At 40.4% G+C, this 17,202-nt stretch overlaps 1 protein-coding gene across 4 annotated transcripts in view; it reads right to left on the bottom strand.

Annotated features, from left to right (window-relative positions):
* The window catches only part of A1CF (APOBEC1 complementation factor), a 32,063-nt gene extending 24,156 nt beyond the window's left edge, over positions 1–7,907 (bottom strand). For 3 of the 4 annotated variants that reach the window (XM_077930488.1, XM_028729664.2, XM_028729662.2), the window contains exon 1: positions 7,807–7,907. The gene's annotated coding sequence lies outside the window, so the exon portion shown is untranslated. Of the gene's footprint in view, positions 1–1,046; positions 1,068–7,806 lie in introns of those variants that run through there. The other variant, XM_077930487.1, reaches the window with a different exon arrangement.
* Between the last annotated feature and the right edge of the window lie 9,295 nt (positions 7,908–17,202).

The following is a 17,202-nucleotide window of genomic DNA, read 5'->3' on the forward strand; positions in this document are numbered from 1 at the left end:
ACTCCCTGGAAAAGACCCTGATGTTGGGAAAGATGGAGGGCACAAGGAGAAGGGGACGACAGAGGACGAGATGGTTGGATAGTGTTCTCGAAGCTACCAGCATGAGTTTGACCAAACTGCGGGAGTCAGTGGAAGACAGAAGTGCCTGGCGTGCTCTGGTCCATGGGGTCACAAAGAGTTGGACATGACTAAATGACTAAACAACAACAACAACAATTATCGCCACCTTCTCTTTTCATTACTACTTACTGAAGTTTTGTATACAGTGGTACCTCGCAAGCCGAATGCCTCGCAAGACAAAAAACTCGCTAGACGAAAGGGTTTTTTGTTTTTTGAGCTGCTTCGCAAGACGATTTTCCCTATGGGCTTGCTTCACAAGACGGAAACGTCTTGCAAGTTTGTTTCCTTTTTCTTAACACCGTTAATACAGTTGCGACTTGACTTCAAGGAGCAACTCATAGAACGTGGTGTGGTAGCCTTTTTTGAGGTTTTTAAAGACTTTGGTGATTTTTGAAGCTTTTCCAAAAACTTTCCCGACACCGTGCTTCGCAAGACGAAAAAAATCGCAAGACGACAAAACTCGCGGAACGAATTAATTTCGTCTTGCGAGGCACCACTGTATATGGAGCTCCTTCCTCTTGTAATGCTCCTGCCAACCTAGCAGTTCGAAAGCACGTCAAAGTGCAAGTAGATAAATAGGTACCGCTCTGGCGGGAAGGTAAACAGCGTTTCCGTGCGCTGCTCTGGTTCGCCACATGGCCACAGAAGCTGTATGCCGGCTCAGAAGCTGTATTCCGGCTGTATGCATGGCCCAGAAGCTGTATGCCAGCTCCCTCAGCCAATAAAGCGAGATGAGCGCTGCAACCCCAGAGTCGGTCACGACTAGACCTAATGGTGAGGGGTCCCTTTACCTTTACCCCTTGTAATATAATAATGAAAGTTTCACCACTTCACATATCCTGCTTGTGTGACAGTGGTTGGTGATTTTAAACCAACGTGAAAACTGATGGTTTGCTTTGCTTTGTCAGTTTGAGATCTGTACGTACCTTGAGTAAATGATGATGGCTTTGTGACTTTATGTAAACAATGCTGTTGGAATGAAACCTGTACAAAGAAACTCAAATTTTAGGAGCTTGTTTATATTTGGATAGTAAATGGGTATGGGACTGCATCCTAATTACAGCAGAAAATTGAAGTTTTAATTTGGGGGAGAGAATCTACATTAAGTAATGCTCAAGTTAGCACCAATGACTGATGGATAATATTTATTTATTTATTGCATTCTATCCCACTTTTTTCTCCAAGGAGCTTAAGGTGGTGTACATGGTTCTCTTCCTCCACACTTAATCTCTACAACAACTCTGTGAGGATGGTTAGGCTGAGAGGCAGTAACTGGCCTAAGACCACCCAGCTTCATGGCCATATTTAGCCTGTAACAGCTTTGCAAACTACAGTAGCTTCCAGAATTTAGCAGACACCATCTTAGTAGTAGTAAGATGAATCTGAAAACAATAACACTCAACTTGGAAAGCCACTACCATCAAAGGATAATTTAAAATGTTTAAACTAGGTAAATAAGTTTGACATACCTCTCGACTGTCTCAGTCTGTTTTTGCAAGATCACAGAGGCCCGCAAATGCATAAGATTGCAGAGTCCCAAAGTGCACTTTTCAGGGCTCTGTGATTTCATGTGGGTCCTGTGACTCACGTGGGAACATGGCTGGGAAGATGTGTGTCCCAGTTTTTGGCCTAAACATGCTGGAGGATATGTTTTGATAGGTAAGAGTGAAATGAGATGTAACAGGGCAGATACATGGATTTATGTATGTATCTGCCCCTTTCACATATAAAACGGGGGAATGTGAATGTGTGAAGTGTTGTGATACCAGAAGCAAGCCTGGATTGGAGGAAACAAGTGGACATAGAACACAGTGGGTGATAGTCAACTAAGTTTTACTTAGTGTGGCCCTACTGAAATTAATGGACCCAACTTAGTCAAGTACATTGATTTCAATGGGTCTGCTCTGAGTAACAGTTGGCTGAATACCACCTAGTGAAGTATAAGTGTCTGGGGTGTGTTGTGGGGGGGGGGTTAGCTACCCTCACCCATTCACTTTTTTACTCCCCCCCAAAATGTGCAGGCACACCCATTAATACATATGGCTGCCCCATTCATATCTAGTTTTAAGCCTTTGTTATCAAAGTTACTTCCCTGCTTTAACAGGGGAATTTAACAATTTTTAATTGTTGTTTGATTGTGAAGTACTGTCTGAAGTTGCATTACCATTTCACATTTACAGTATCTCACTTCTTCTAAGGTGGCTTCTGTTAAACACTGGAAGCTGCCAATGTTTGCAAAATTGTTATAGGGTGGATATTATTCACTATCAGATTGCTTTTAAGACTCTAATTTCCTTAGTATTTTGTAGCTCAGAATTGGAAGTGCAGTGTTACAAAAAGAAAGGGATTCTATTGGCCAGTTAAAATTAGAGCATCTTTTTATTCCCATTCAAAAGCTGCTTCAGAAGGGGACTTTTAATATAATTTCTCCTTTTTTTAGTCAAAATACTTATAATCTTTTTACCCTTTTGATATAATTTTGATGTGGGCATTGTCAGCTCATGCAACAAGTAAAATAAATAATTAAATATGAGTACAATAGAGGCTCCCTTTGTCTAGACACCCATTAAATTCCCATCTTCTGGGAATGTATCTCAGAGCACTAAACCAGCAGAAAACCTCAGACAATACACATGACTGTATTTACCGTAAATTACTTTGTAATACATAGCATATTTTGGATCACCAAGGGAAGGAAAAACCTGACTGACACTATTTTGCCATCCAAAGCAACATTTCCCAATTATTCTCCCACAGACCAGACCACACAGTGTGTTTCTGCACAAGATGAGGTGAGCCCAGAGTGTTGGAGAGAAGATGTAGCAGCTAGGAATGTGCACCGACTTACATGTGCACCCCAAATTATGCAAATCAAGGGGAAGCAGGGAAGTTTCTCATGTTTCCAAGTCAGACTTCACAATTAACAAGGCATCTCAAGGCAGATCAGGGACTCTGAGCAGTCACTCTGTAGCCTCGACTGTCCAAAAATTTCACAACCATTTCTTCCCCCTTTTTCTTGAAAAACACAACCAAGCTGACTCGGGAAATGACCAGAGCTTTATAAGGCAGGGGATAGAGAGGTGGGGAAGATAATTCATTTTGACAGACAGATCTAGTTTTTAATCACAGTGAATTATTTCTCCAGGGCATTCCAGTCACAGGGATTTGGTGGAGGTTAAAAACAGTGTTTGCTTTTCATGTGAATCTATGCTTTCCCCTGTGAAATCTTCATTATATTTCCCCAAATACCTCAGGGCATAAGTCCACCTCACACCAGCGACCCTTGGGCAAAAAGAGTTCTTGCTGGGTGTTTTGTTTTGTTTTTTACATTTTCTCCACACCAGTCTTCCTGCAGACCCATGCTCTCTCCATGATTTATATTTTACCCACCCAAAAATGGTGAAGTCAGAGAACCACTGTCATGGCTAAAATGGCCGCTGTTTCTTTAATGCTTAAAAAAGCTGGGTCAGCATGAGTCAGCGGCCTGCACCAGGTTGTATATATAGAGTGAGAAATGTTAGTTTGGTGTTGAGTTGGGTTGGCTGGTTGGTTAGTGGAAGCTGGTAGTGTTGATGTGTGTGCAGTTGGTCATTCACTTTTGCAGAAAGACTTTTAAGAATAAAAGCAGAAAGTACTCTGCAAGGATACTTTTGTCGTGGACTCTTTTATGCTGACAAGGGTCCAAGGACCAGGCTGAGGTGACAGAGGGAGGTCAGAACCCCTTTTTTGCTTTTTACAAACACTGACAACCACTGCAGCTAGTATTCTGAAATTCAGAAAGCTTCATCCCATTGGAGGGGGAGACCATGTCTGCCAATGACATCCAATTCTAGCAGAAAATTTAAAAAGGAGTTGAGGTCCAGCAACATCTCGGATGGTTACAGTTTTCCCACCCCTGGTCTATAGTGACCAGGAACAGTTCTCCAGGTTTTCAGAGAGGAAATCTTGCTTGGAGACACTGGGATTGAACTGGGGAACTTAACCCCATTCTTCCCTTTTATACACTCAAGTCTAGATTAGAAGAGCAGACTTCTTCAGTCAGATGGTGACTGACTGAAGGTTATCCAGTGATCTTCATAGCTGAGCAGGTATTTGAACCTGAGTCTTCCTTCTCTAAGACAGCACTCTAGCCATCATACAACACTTGTTCTCTTCATTTCATATATTTGGTACATAAGTAAGAGTCCCCAAGTAAACTGGGGAAACATGTTCCTTATTGCTCACTGTGGCATTTCATTTCGGGGGGGGGGGGATGGGGAGTCGGTTATATTTCCCTAACAGCATGTCATCCGTTTTGCATTTAATAAGTGGTTTTGGTTTTTTTAAGGAGTAATAACTTAAGAGGAGACTGCTGGATGAGGCCAATGGCCCATCTAGTTCAGTATCCTGTTCTCGCAGTGGCCAACCTACTGCCTGGGGGAAACCCACAAACAGTATTTGAGTACAAGATCTTGTGGTTTCCAGCAAGTGGCACCCAGAAGCATTGCTGCCTCCAGCTGTGGAGGCAGAGCCTAGCCATCATGGCTAGTAGCTTTCAATAGCCCTCTCCCCCATGTGTTTTGTTTTTTTAAACCAACTGATTACAGCATTAGATTATATAAGATAACTATCTCATTACCATCTCTTTTCATCTTAATCTTTGCTAGTCTTGCCAATATATAAAATAGTCTTGTAGTGTTGGTTAATACCTGTGTTTATTATTATTTCTTAGAATGGGATAAAACTAGGATCCTCTGCATGCATGGCACCACTGAGCTGTGGCCACCCCACCTTTGCGGCATGTTCTTTTGATGCCAGCTCCTTTTCGTTTGCACGGCCATGGGCAAATAATAACGCCAGCATTGCTGAAATAACCAAAGATTGACAAGCCGTGCTACATGTTGCGCTCTCATTTGAATGGCTGGCTCTCGGTTCCCTTTGAGGATCTAGCTAGAACAGTCTAATTCATAATGCTTCACTCTGCTGTGGCTTCTCCTCCCCCTCCTCTCCCAATCTGCAGACACATTTGTCTTGACTGTTCAAAGATCAATGCACACTGCGAAGATAGAGATCGTGGGATTTCTCAATCTGATGGAAACACAGGTTTCCAGTGTATTACCATTCCCTCCAGGCTCCTGCTGTGCTCCCCCCCTTTTTTTTTGCTTCTGGAGGCTGCTTGTTAGCTGCTCTTGCTGGAAGCCTAGTAACTGTGCCCATGAATAAGATAAGAAAAATGGTGTTTGTCTTCTGCAGATCAATAGACCAACTCACTTGAAAACACTGACTTGCCAGAGACACTTCTAGACAAATCGCATTGGAATGGTAAAGGACAGTATGTTTGGGAACAAATCAAAAAAGCAGACCGCAACTTCATCTTAGGTGAACAGATGTTACATCTACATACATTTAAAGCATGCTTATAGCACTTTAATCCTGGGAACGGTACTTTTTTGAGGGTGCTGGGAATTGTTGCCGTCTGCAGAGGTCTCCTGTCAACTCTCAGCACCCTTAGGAACTACACTTCTCAGGATTATTTCGGGGAAGCAATGACCCTTGAAGTGCTATAAGAGTGCTTTAAATGTATGGTGTGGATGTAGCCTGAGTGTGGAACAAAAAGTACTGCAAACTACAGTTGCCAAGCAATTCATAAATGGACTACAGCATGATTGGATTTTTCTCACTATAAGATACCAGCAAATTTCAGTATATATTCATTGGGCTTGAACAGAAATTATTCCTACCCCCAAATCTAGGATTTCCCCCCCCAAGAGTGGAACAGGGAGTTAGCCCTCATGTTGATGCTCTTGCCTGTTTTCCCCTTTGCCCTGCCCAATATTTCTTTCATTGCTGGGAGAGAAAGTAAGAATTATTGTTAGAGCCCAAGATCTCCTACCTGAGGATAGCAGCTGACAGTATGCCCGCAGCTCCAATACTGAAAAAAACACCTTTGATTGTGTGAGATAGGATTAGGGTTGTGTGTTTGTGCTTGTGTTTGTTTGTTTGTTTGTTTGTTTGTGTGTGTGTGTGTAAGCAACACATGTATATGTCACAAGGCAAGTATTCTTCAACATCATGCACAATCCAGTTCATGATAAAGATAAACACAAAGGTTGCCTTTTTAAGGGGCAGCATGAGATAACTAAACGTGGTTGATGGGAACTACACTAATAGCAAACTCCTTTCTCTGAGTGCTGTTCTCCTGTGTAGCCAAAATGACACCAACTTCAATCAAGAGAGAAATGTCAGCATAGTCAGGAAAGCCCCAAAGTTTACAGAACAACAAAATTTTTTTGTGTGTGGAGTAATCTAAGCGTACCAACTGTTCTGCAAAAAAGCTCAAGGAAGTCTGAACATGCTCAGGGGCTATAGAATGCTGACTGTTAGGAAGGAAGACATGAGAAACCGAGGTGCAGGCTGAATGGAATGGGGTCTCCAGAAAGAAAAATCGGCTGTCTGTAACACTGAATAGGTGTGCTCCACTCTGCAACATTTTGTTGCTGGTTCCACTTGTACAGTAGTTGCATTTCTCTCCCTGCCTTTGACTGCTCATGATACTGCTTCTTTAGCAAGAAGTAGTAATCCATTGAACACAGAGGCAACAATAAGGCAAAATACACCATCTCTTTCTCCCATCCCCTCCATCCATAGATGTATGCTTTAAGTTGTGTTCAGTTTTTCTTGAAATGGCACCGTATCAGTAATACAGATACCTTAATTCGTTCAGTCCCTGCCCTCAAAGGTATAATGTATGTCATCCTCAAAAGGTGACTCTGGGCCCACAACACTAATAATTTAGCGGGTCTGTCTTTTGCTGCTACCCTATTTGCATTAAATGCTGAACTGTCAGCGGGCAATTTAATATGAACCACTTTGTTTAATTTGGCGTTCTGTTCGTCTTTTCCAGATCTAAAATAGAACACCGTGAGGCCAGAAGTAATAGACATGAGTAAAAGATACTACTTGTTATCTTGCATTCCCTGGTTTTAAATTATAGTACAAACTTTGGTACATGGTAGTGAAAGGCACTAGCCATAGAGGTGCTTGCTTACAAACCAAACAGCTATGGATGCAGAAATAGAACAAGAATTCTGTTTATCTTAGAGAGTACTGTAGCTGCTTTGTAAGTGAAACATCCACACAATGATTAGCCTCCATGAGTTGTGCTTTAACAAATCTAAATTGAATTGGTGGAGCAGGGGAAGTCAGGAACTCCTCTTTTACCTCCTCCTCATTTCTTTCTAAATGAAAGCAACCAATTTCTCTCTGGTGGCCTTTTGGTCTTGCTACCTTTCCTATAAAACTGGATGCAGTGTCTGCATTTGATGTCCAATGCTTTAGGGGAAAAGCTAGAGAAGGCAAGCCATGCAAACAACAAGAAGGCAACTTTTTAGCCTTTGCCGCTAGTGTATCTATCTCAGCAGTTGTCTGCATCTTGCAAATACTAAAAATCAACATTCTCACGCCACTGGTAACAACTGATTACCAGCACTGGGGAAATTGTATGATAAACACATGATTGCAGACAAAGCCATATACATCCTGCGAGCTGCAGACTTGTGCAATTGATTTTTTCCATTAAAAATTCTTCTCTTGTTCTGAACAAGCTGAGATTAAGTCCTTCCCTACAAATTATAATAACTGACAGTAAGAAACTTAGCAGCCTATCCCCTATTTTTTAATAAGGTATCAGAGTGAATAAAACTGTACCTGAGCAATTTCAGAGATCACCACCTGGAAGGGTTCTCCTTGATTATGCTGAATTTGCGACGTGTCACTCTGGTTATACTCTAATCATCATATCAAACTCCAAAGGTTCAACAAACCCCAGGTTGGTTTACAGTTCTGTCGGTTAAACTTTAACTGGCCGTATCTCTCTGCTCCATACAGCCCTTTGACCAGATAGCTAGGTCATTGCAGCTCACTGTCTACACAATGTTTACAAAATGCACAAGGCAAAAGTCAATTGTGGGTCTGAATAAATGTGTGCGAGGTGAGAAGGATATCATTTGAAAACCAGTCTGCTAGGTTAGCTGGGGAAATGTTATTTCAAACAGAGAATTTTTAACAGAAAGTAATTGACTTTATCACTCAGCTGAATGTTCCTTAAATAATCCTTAGAACTTCAGAAAGTTCGGATTGTTGACCTGGGTTTGTAAGATGTCTAGCTTTTAAAGTCATATGATCCAATGACAAGGTTTTCCATGTTGCTTGATAAGAATCTGTGTTATAAACAGAAGTGCATGGTCTTGTGGGGAGGGGATAACAGATCTTACTGTAACAAAAAAATGCCTCTTTTATGCTGATTTCAAATTTCCTTCTCTGTCTTGAAGAATTGTACAAGGATGTATAATCCAACGAACAGCAAAGGGCACTTAAACCTGTAATATTTTTTTAAAAAAAACCACACAAATTAAAATGAGTGCTTTTTATTGTAGTTTTAAAAAAAGTTTTGTGAAACAGATTTGTTATTTAAAGAATAGAGAAACTGCAAGTGTAGGAAAACAAAGGTGACTACCCTTAGGAACAGTATATTTTTTATACAAACACAAATGAAAAATAGGTCTTTTGAGTGGGTAGTTGTGATGGACTAACAACTTAAACCCTAACTCAGTACAGTAACTGGGGTAAATTAAGCTGACATAATATTCTATTAATTAAAGTGAGTGGGGATAGTCTTTGCATTGGAGAAGAGGCCTCCATTCGTCTTTTGTCTTCTGCATGCTCGGCACCACATTGCTATTCTTGGAAAGTGGGTTGAGTAGTCAGGTGGTAAAACTGGGATCTGAGCATGAAATGAAGGGATCACATGAACACTTTGCCACATACTCACTGCAAAAAGTTCAGCTTCTATTTACTCACCCGTCTTCTTGCTACCAATTTGCAGTTAATGATGTAACACAAAATACACACAAATGCTAATACATACCAAACATGAGAGATGGAAAAATACATAGTTAAATAAATTATTAAACAATATGTATGTTAACATAGATTTAAGCAATATTTGTAGACATGAAAAACCACACACGCCATTGTCTCTCTTGCATCAGTTTTAGAGAAACAGGCTGTTTTTGTAGGGAGGTTAGATAATGGAAACTCAAAGTGAGCAAAATCTATTTTTGTCTTAAGAGCAGAATCTGGTTTCTTTTGTTCATGTCTCACATTGTGCTCTGTAAACAGGACACACGGCGTTAATTGGTAAACAGGACACAGCGTTAATGAATTCATGCCTAGAACAAGATAACAGATTCTCAAACTTCCAACACAGCAGTTTTCATGAGGATAAGCTGAAGGGGGCTCGCAATGCAATCCTATGCAAGGTTCCTTTTATGGAAGTCTCACTGATTTTGGTGCAATTTACACCCAGGTTACTGTACATAGGACAGCAGTCTCAGACAATGTTTATCCCAATGCCTAATGCCAGGCAGATTTTTCAAATCTCCATAGCATCAATGTTTTTGCTTATTTGCATATAATAATACGTTATACCATCAACCAGTCTCTATCTTTTTGCTGCATAGTGTTTTTGAGTATAGAACATGACCATATACCAAATAAAATGGATTTAAGTGTATTCAGAGCTTTTTTGTGACAGTATTCACCAGAACGGAATATTAGCACCAATTTTCTCGCTGCCCATGGCCACCATTATGTGTGGGCACCCACAGTGCTTTTAGCAAGATGTGAATACTGGTACTTAATTTTTGAAAACAAAAAAAGGCACTTAGTGTATATTGACTGGATTTCTATCCTGCCTTCACCAAGGACTCAGCCTGGCTACAGTGCAGTTTATTATTATCACAAATATGTGTGTATATAGACATATATAATATATAAAAAGTATGTTTGTGTGTGTGTGTATAATGATTTGCTGTTCACATGAGTCACATGGCAATTTGCAAACATACCATAAAATCAATTAAAAATTCTTTTAAAAACTGTACCAAGAAAAACAACTAAAGACAGGTTTTAGTAACATGCAGAATAAATATCCAAGGAAGAGGTCTTTTACTGTAGGACAGTGGAATAGGGGCATGAAAAGCTAGCTCTGTGGATAGTGAATAACTCTAGTGAACAGTGTACAGACTCTGTGGTTTTGTTTTGGTTTTTGGAACCTAAATTAAGACCCATTCTTCCCTCTCTCTCTCTCTCTCTCTCTCTCTCTCTCTCTCTCTCTCTGTGTGTGTGTGTGTGTGTGTGATTTATCTACTTGCACTTAGGGGTGCTTTCGAACTGCTAGGTGGGCAGGAGCTGGGACCGAAAGATGGGAGCTCACCCCGCCGCGGGGATTCGAACTGCCGACCATGCGATCGGCAAGCCCTAGGCGCTGAGGTTTTACCCACAACGCCACCCGCATCCCCATAGTATATATGTATGTATTAATCAATAGATTTACGTTCTATTACCCCCCCCCCCAGGTTTTATAAAGTGATAGCTTCCACTCATAACGTTGGAACCAGAAACTGTGAAAGTCACCTATAATAAGTCCCAAAGTGGGCTGCCTTAATTAGCAGCAACTGCAGATCAGTTTGGGTTTAAAGTTTGGAACTTTAGGAAGAAGCAGAAAAACGTTAGGGAAAATGGCCTTTGGAGATAAATAAGCCATTTTCATGTCCTTTTTCTAACAGTTGAATCATCAAGATTGCAGTGTGCCCCCCTTTTTGTACTATAATGGGAGACACATGGAAAATCAGTGTTGAAATATATTTGTCAGAGTTCAGGAATGCACGCTGTTTAAAAAGGGCCTTGCGGATATTTTAAGCAAGACCAGCCTTCTTGTGATGTAATGGCAAGTAGTTGCTTTGATGGCAGATTCCAGGAGGGGGCTCCACATTCTTGCTTCCAATGCTAAGGATAGACAAATTTGTCAACAATAGTTTCACAAAAAATTGTTAAGGTTTCTCTGCACATCCAACATAATATAAACACATTTGTATGTAATTTTCCAAGCAATTCTCCCTAATACAATGCATTATTTTATGTTAATTTCACCAATACAATGGTACCTTGGGTTAAGAACTTAATTCGTTCTGGAGGTTTGTTCTTAACCTGAAACTGTTCTTAACCTGAAGCACCACTTTAGCTGATGGGGCGTCCTCCTGCCGCTGCACCAATGGAGCACAATTTCTGTTCTCATCCTGAAGCAAAGTTCTTAACCCAAGGTAATATTTCTGGGTTAGTGGAGTCTGTAACCTGAAGCGTATGTAACCCGAGGTACCACTGTATATGTATTTTAATACATATTTCTGCCCTGATATATGCATTTTGTACACCATTTTGGGTTAGAGAGCTGCACTGAAAAATTCAGAGAATGTGCAAAATGTGAAGGAAAGCTCTGTTTCAGTTTGCATATTTTTTTTCCTGGAAGTGTGAATCAGGTAACTTGGCAGTAAATTGTGAAATAAACCATATTCCCTTTCCCCCCCTCCTACAACCTTCATATCTTTGCTAGAGTTACTATACACCTGGAATTTCCTGGACATATCTGAAATACTGCAGTCAGCAGCAGTGTCTGGACGGAAATCGTTCTAATGTCCAGAAAAATCCGGACATATGGCTGCCCATGTCGTCAGTGCCATTTTTGCTGATTTCTCATAAAAATAGCTCCCAAAGGGCCTTTTTTGTGATTTTCAGTGTTTGAAATATGGCAACTATCTTTGCACACATGGTAGAAGGAGGTGCTTTGGTTCAAAGCACTGTGAAGTATGTTTCATTTTTTCTTTCTGATTTGGTACAAAAATTATCTGAAGCCAACACTGATTTTTGCTCTGTCAACCTGATGCTCTCCAGATGTTGTTAGACTACAACTCCCACCATCACAAGTCAGCATGGCCAATAATAGTCAGGGATGATGGGAGTTTTAGTCCAATAATATCTAGAAGGTATATTGGAAGGATACCTCTACCAAGGTAGAGCTTTGTGCTGGGTGAATAAAGGGTGAGATTTCTTGAGGTATCAAGTAGAAGATTACAGCCTTGAATGGGCTTAGACTTTGACTATCCTTTATTGTACTATTTTCAATTCTGGTAAAATATAACAATGATAGGTTAAAACAGAACTGGCACATTGTGGGAAATTCATCATGAACACACAACAGTTCTTTTATATTTGTCATATTAGAAAGAAAGTGCTTCTTCAGACAGCACATAGTTAAGCAATAGAACTCACTTCTACAAGGGCAGTGATAGCCATCAACTTAAAGGTAAAGGTAAAGGACCAATTAAGCCCAGTCATGAACGACTCTGGGGTTGCGGCGCTCATCTCGCTTTACTGGCCAAGAGAGCCGATGTTTGTCCGCAGACAGTTTTTTCCGGGTCATGACTAAGCCGCTTCTGGTGAACCAGAGCAGAGCACGGAAACGCCATTTACCTTCCTGCCAGAGCGGTACCTATTTATCTACTTGCACTTTGACGTGCTTTCGAACTGCTAGGTTGGCAGGAGCTGGGACCGAGCAACGGGAGCTCAGTCCATCGCGGGGATTTGAACTGCCAAGCTTCCGATTGGCAAGGCTCAGTGGTTTAGACCACAGCACCACCCATGTCCCCTGCCATCAACTTAGATGGTTTTAAAAGAGAATTGGACAAACTTATGGAGGATAAAGCTATCAATGGCTACTAGCCACAATGGCTATTTTGTGGCTCCACAGTCAGGTGCTGAATCCCAGTTTCTGGAAGTCACAGGAGGGGAGTGTGCTCTTGCACTCAAATCCTGCTTGCAGGTTTTCCATAGGCATCTGGTCAGCTACTGTAGAAACAGGAAACTGGACTAGATAGGCCACTGGCATGATCTAGCAGGCTCTTCTTGCTGATAACAACCTCTAGACATCTTTTTCTATTTTTGAAGTCAGTTCAGGGTACGTATACATTTTTTAAAACAGAAAAGTAAGATATAAATATATAATAGTACTGTATCCTTCAGGTAGGTTTCACATACTTATGGACTGATTCAACTTTAAGACATTTTCTAAACTACCTAGCTTCATCAGGTGCCCTTCAGATGTTGTTGGACTACAAAACTCATCTTCCACCCTGACCATTGGCTAAACTAGCTGGGGATGATGGTATTTGTAGTTCAACAATATATGGGAACTCAAGGTTGAATAATACTGTCCTAAACTGTGTATCTCCAACATGGACTTCTCAAAGTGTGTTGCAATAAACCTTAGCACACAATACGTCACACACAATAATTCTGCCCACTTTTCCCACAGGAAATTATTTCTCTCAAGGGGTGGGAATCATTTGTTATATAGTCCTCAGTCACATGACAATCTGAAGTTGATGTTCTTTTTATTTTTATTAAGAACACATTGCTTAGTTCTTTTCTCTCTTTGTTTTCTATTCCCCTTTGTAGTGTTTGGTATAAATTCCTGCCTGTGTTCTGTGTAACAGATCAATTCTTGACCTAAGACTCATTTTTTAAAAAATCAAACTGAAACCAGTTGATTGTTTTCAGCCTCTAAAGCTTTTTTTTATTAAGTATTTTAGAAAAGCTATGTCATTTTGATCTAGCTTAAAAATTTGGGCCTGTTGTTAAACATTTTTTATTTAAAAATAGTGGAATGGATTTCACTTGCTTTTATAGAGACAAAATTATTCATCTCCAATTGTACTTTTATGTGCTGAGGTTGTGTAGAACTGGTTTATAGAGTTGAGAGTGTGCGGAAGCATCCACCTCCTGCTAAAGCTCATTAGTCTTGGTGCTCAAATGTCACATTAGACCTGATCATAATTTAAATACTTGATCTACTGTAGGTGGCACACAAGAACTGTTCTTACTGTCTGCCCAAAGAATGTCAACTATCTGGTGAACTAATGATGGGAAGGAAATAAATGCAAGGGCTTAAACGGAGAGAAGACTTACAATGTGTAAATGCCGGGCATTTTGAAGGCTGTTGCAGAAGGGCATTTTGGAGTTGGGGGGGGAGAGTGAGTTTTTATTTTTATTGACTTCCATTGTGTTATCTTTTTTTCTCTGTCTCTGATAGCCAGGGGATTGGCAGCATGCCTTGCTTCTTCCCTGTATGTTAATTGAGCTGGTCAAGAAGATGCGCTGCCCCTCCAGCTTGCGCGAGCCAGAGGGGCAGTGGGGCTTGTTCAGCTGATGCACGGCGAAGTGACAGCCGATGAGCTACCCTGCATGTTAGGACATCCTCTTCATGCTCTGGGGAGGGTCTCCTTGCGAGCCAGGAGAACTCTGCAGGGTGCTCCCCATTTCCGGGTTCCCGGCACCATGTGTGTGCACAGTCGTACACAAATAGAGCTTGAGTAAATGGGGAATTGCCTGTATTTAAATCATAGTAATTCTTTCTAAATTTTCAAACACACACACACACACACACACACACACACACACACACACACACCATATGCAAATCTCATGCAAAGTGGTGTGATTTTTGGTCCTCTCTCTTTTTTTTGGCAGTGCATAACAGGCATTGTCTAATTTCTCTCCCCTCTGGGGCTGCAAAAGAATTGTAAAACAATATTGAACATTCCTGCTTTTCCTTGAGGATATGAAAAGCAGCCCTTGGGAAACATTTGGCTTGAATGTTCACAGAAAAAAGAAACAGTGGAAAATGTTAATGTTTAGCTTTTTATTTTAAAAAAGAGTCACATGCTTGGGTGATGTGGGTGGGATCATTCTATGGAGAAAAAGGGTAGCTTCTCAATCCATACATTTTACAAGGTATACTGTAATTTCAGTATACCACTGAAATGAACATGCAGTAGTGAATGCATTTCTGCTTTGGCAAATCCTATTTTATGTGTGCCCTTGTGATTTGAAGGTGTGAAAAGTATAAACATATTGGAAGTGTGTGGTGAAAGTGTTTAGATAATGTATGAAAAGGACTTGTTTAATCTTTCGTTCCCAAGACTGGTGGCTCTCTATTTTGAGTTTCATATTATTTTCCATTTTAATTTCAGTTTTAATCACAGTGACTACATCTACCTGGTGTGTTAGATATTTGCACCAAATTTTGTTCCTTGCTGGTTTTATACAGCTTGTACATTTTATATGACTTGTAAATGTTTTAGCTGCTTACACTTATGCTTGTTTTAGATAATTCTTACTGCTGTGATTTGTATATTTGATTTTAGTGTTTTTACTGGGCAAGAATGGGGCTGACTCTCAGGTAACTGAGCACTGGATTTCTGCCTTCATGTCAATGTTTGCTTTTCATTTTCCCTTCACCGTAGGTGTCTAGTATGAAATACTATTTGGTCATCATACCATCCATATTTTTCTCTCTCCTTTTCATCTGAAGGCTAGTATTATTGATATTTAGCCACTACTGCCATGGCATAATGATGTTTGGGAAATGCTACTATTTTCAAATGTTGACTTTTAAAACAAACCACTTGTGTGTGTGTATGTTTAAACAGGAGCCAACTTTCAACCTTAAAAGTTTCCTTGTATCGTCGTCCCCTTTTTTCTTTTTCTTTTTTAAAAAATGTGTTAGTTTAAATAAATAAAAAACTCCACGTCTGTGAGAGTATTTTTCCAGTCCCGTTTTCCAAACTGTTGTACAGAAATGGCAATTCAAGTAACAGAACAAACATTTCAGGTTCATTTTTTTAAAAAAAATCTTTTCATAAAGTCTGTTGGGGAAACAGTTTTTGTAAGCTTTAGAGCACAATCTTGTAGGTTTCTGCTCAGAAGTAAGACCCACTGAGTTCAATGGAACTTACTCCCAGGTAAGTGTGTATAGGATGCCTGCCTCAGGAAGCTGTGCTCTTGCAGTTTTTTTAGTAGTTTTAGCACACAGAAAATGCAGTGAAAATGAGCAGGCAGGAACAGTGTGTAAAAAAAGAATATTGAATCCTGTAAACTTTTCAATGGATGTGGGTGGCGCTGTGGGTTAAACCACAGAGCCTAGGGCTTGCCGATCAGAAGGTTGGCGGTTCAAATCCCTGTGAGAGGGTGAGCTCCCATTGCTCAGTCCCAGCTCCTGCCCACCTAGCAGTTCAAAAGCACGAAGTGCAAGTAGATAAATAGGTACCGCTCTGGCAGGAAGGTAAACTGATTCCCAGCAGCTCATATTCAGAGGCATACTGCCTCCAGCAGTGGAGGTAGATCGTAGCCCTCAAGGCTAGTAAACACGCTTAGTCTTCTCTTCCATGAATTCATCCAATCCTCTTTTAAAGCCCTCCAAGTTGGTGGACATCGCTTTCTCTTGTGGGAGAAAATTCAGCCTGAATGCCCAGGTGGGAGAGAGGGGGCTGCAAGGCCAACTCCATTAGTTCAGTTGAGAAGCCATCTGCCATCTGGCTCTCCCCTTCCTTGGACTGCCTATATTCCAACTGGTCATTTTAAGATCTGTAGTGTTTTTTGTTTAGAACTGATTATATATTTTATTTTCCTCCCCATTCCTTTTTCTTTTTGTGTGCCATATATTCCAGATTGTGAGGCTGTGGGCAGAGACCATCATGTTTTAATCTGCGTGCAGTTACAACACCTTACACAATGTGCTTAAGGCTGTTCCCAGTGCAAGCAATTATGTCTTCCTGGGGTCTTACTCCAGTTCATTATATAACAACATGCACTAGATGGCTACAGTTGCTGATTTCCATTAAAAGTCTTCATACAGCATAAACTTGATAAAAACTGATGGACCTGAAGATAATACAATGGGTACAGTTTTTCCTGCATCATACGCTTTGCTGATGCACCATGAAAAATTACTTCATTAAAGTTTGATCTTAGATATAAATAGACGCACTGTCAGATTAATATTATTTTCCTCCTTAAATTATTTTATTTCCAGGTAGTGATGATGTGGGGGGTGGGGAATAACCCACTGCAGTTAAATAACGAGCGGTGTGAATCTATCTCAGTTTTTTTTTAATGTGCAAAATTTAAATTATAGGAAATACAATTCAAGCATTCATTATGTGGCTGACTCAGTGTTTCCACATTTTACATAAATAATTATAGAATGGGACCAAAGCATGACTAACCAGCCCATTATAATAACATTTTTATGAAATTTGAATACTTCATTATTTAGCCTTTGCACATATGATTAATCAACCAATCCTACAAAAATGTGTTAGTGATTGTTTATATCAATAGTCTTAAACCCATTGTTTTTAATTATTA

The sequence above is a fragment of the Podarcis muralis genome, chromosome 6 (assembly GCF_964188315.1).
Source record: "Podarcis muralis chromosome 6, rPodMur119.hap1.1, whole genome shotgun sequence".
In the NCBI taxonomy this organism is placed as follows: Eukaryota; Metazoa; Chordata; class Lepidosauria; order Squamata; family Lacertidae; genus Podarcis; species Podarcis muralis.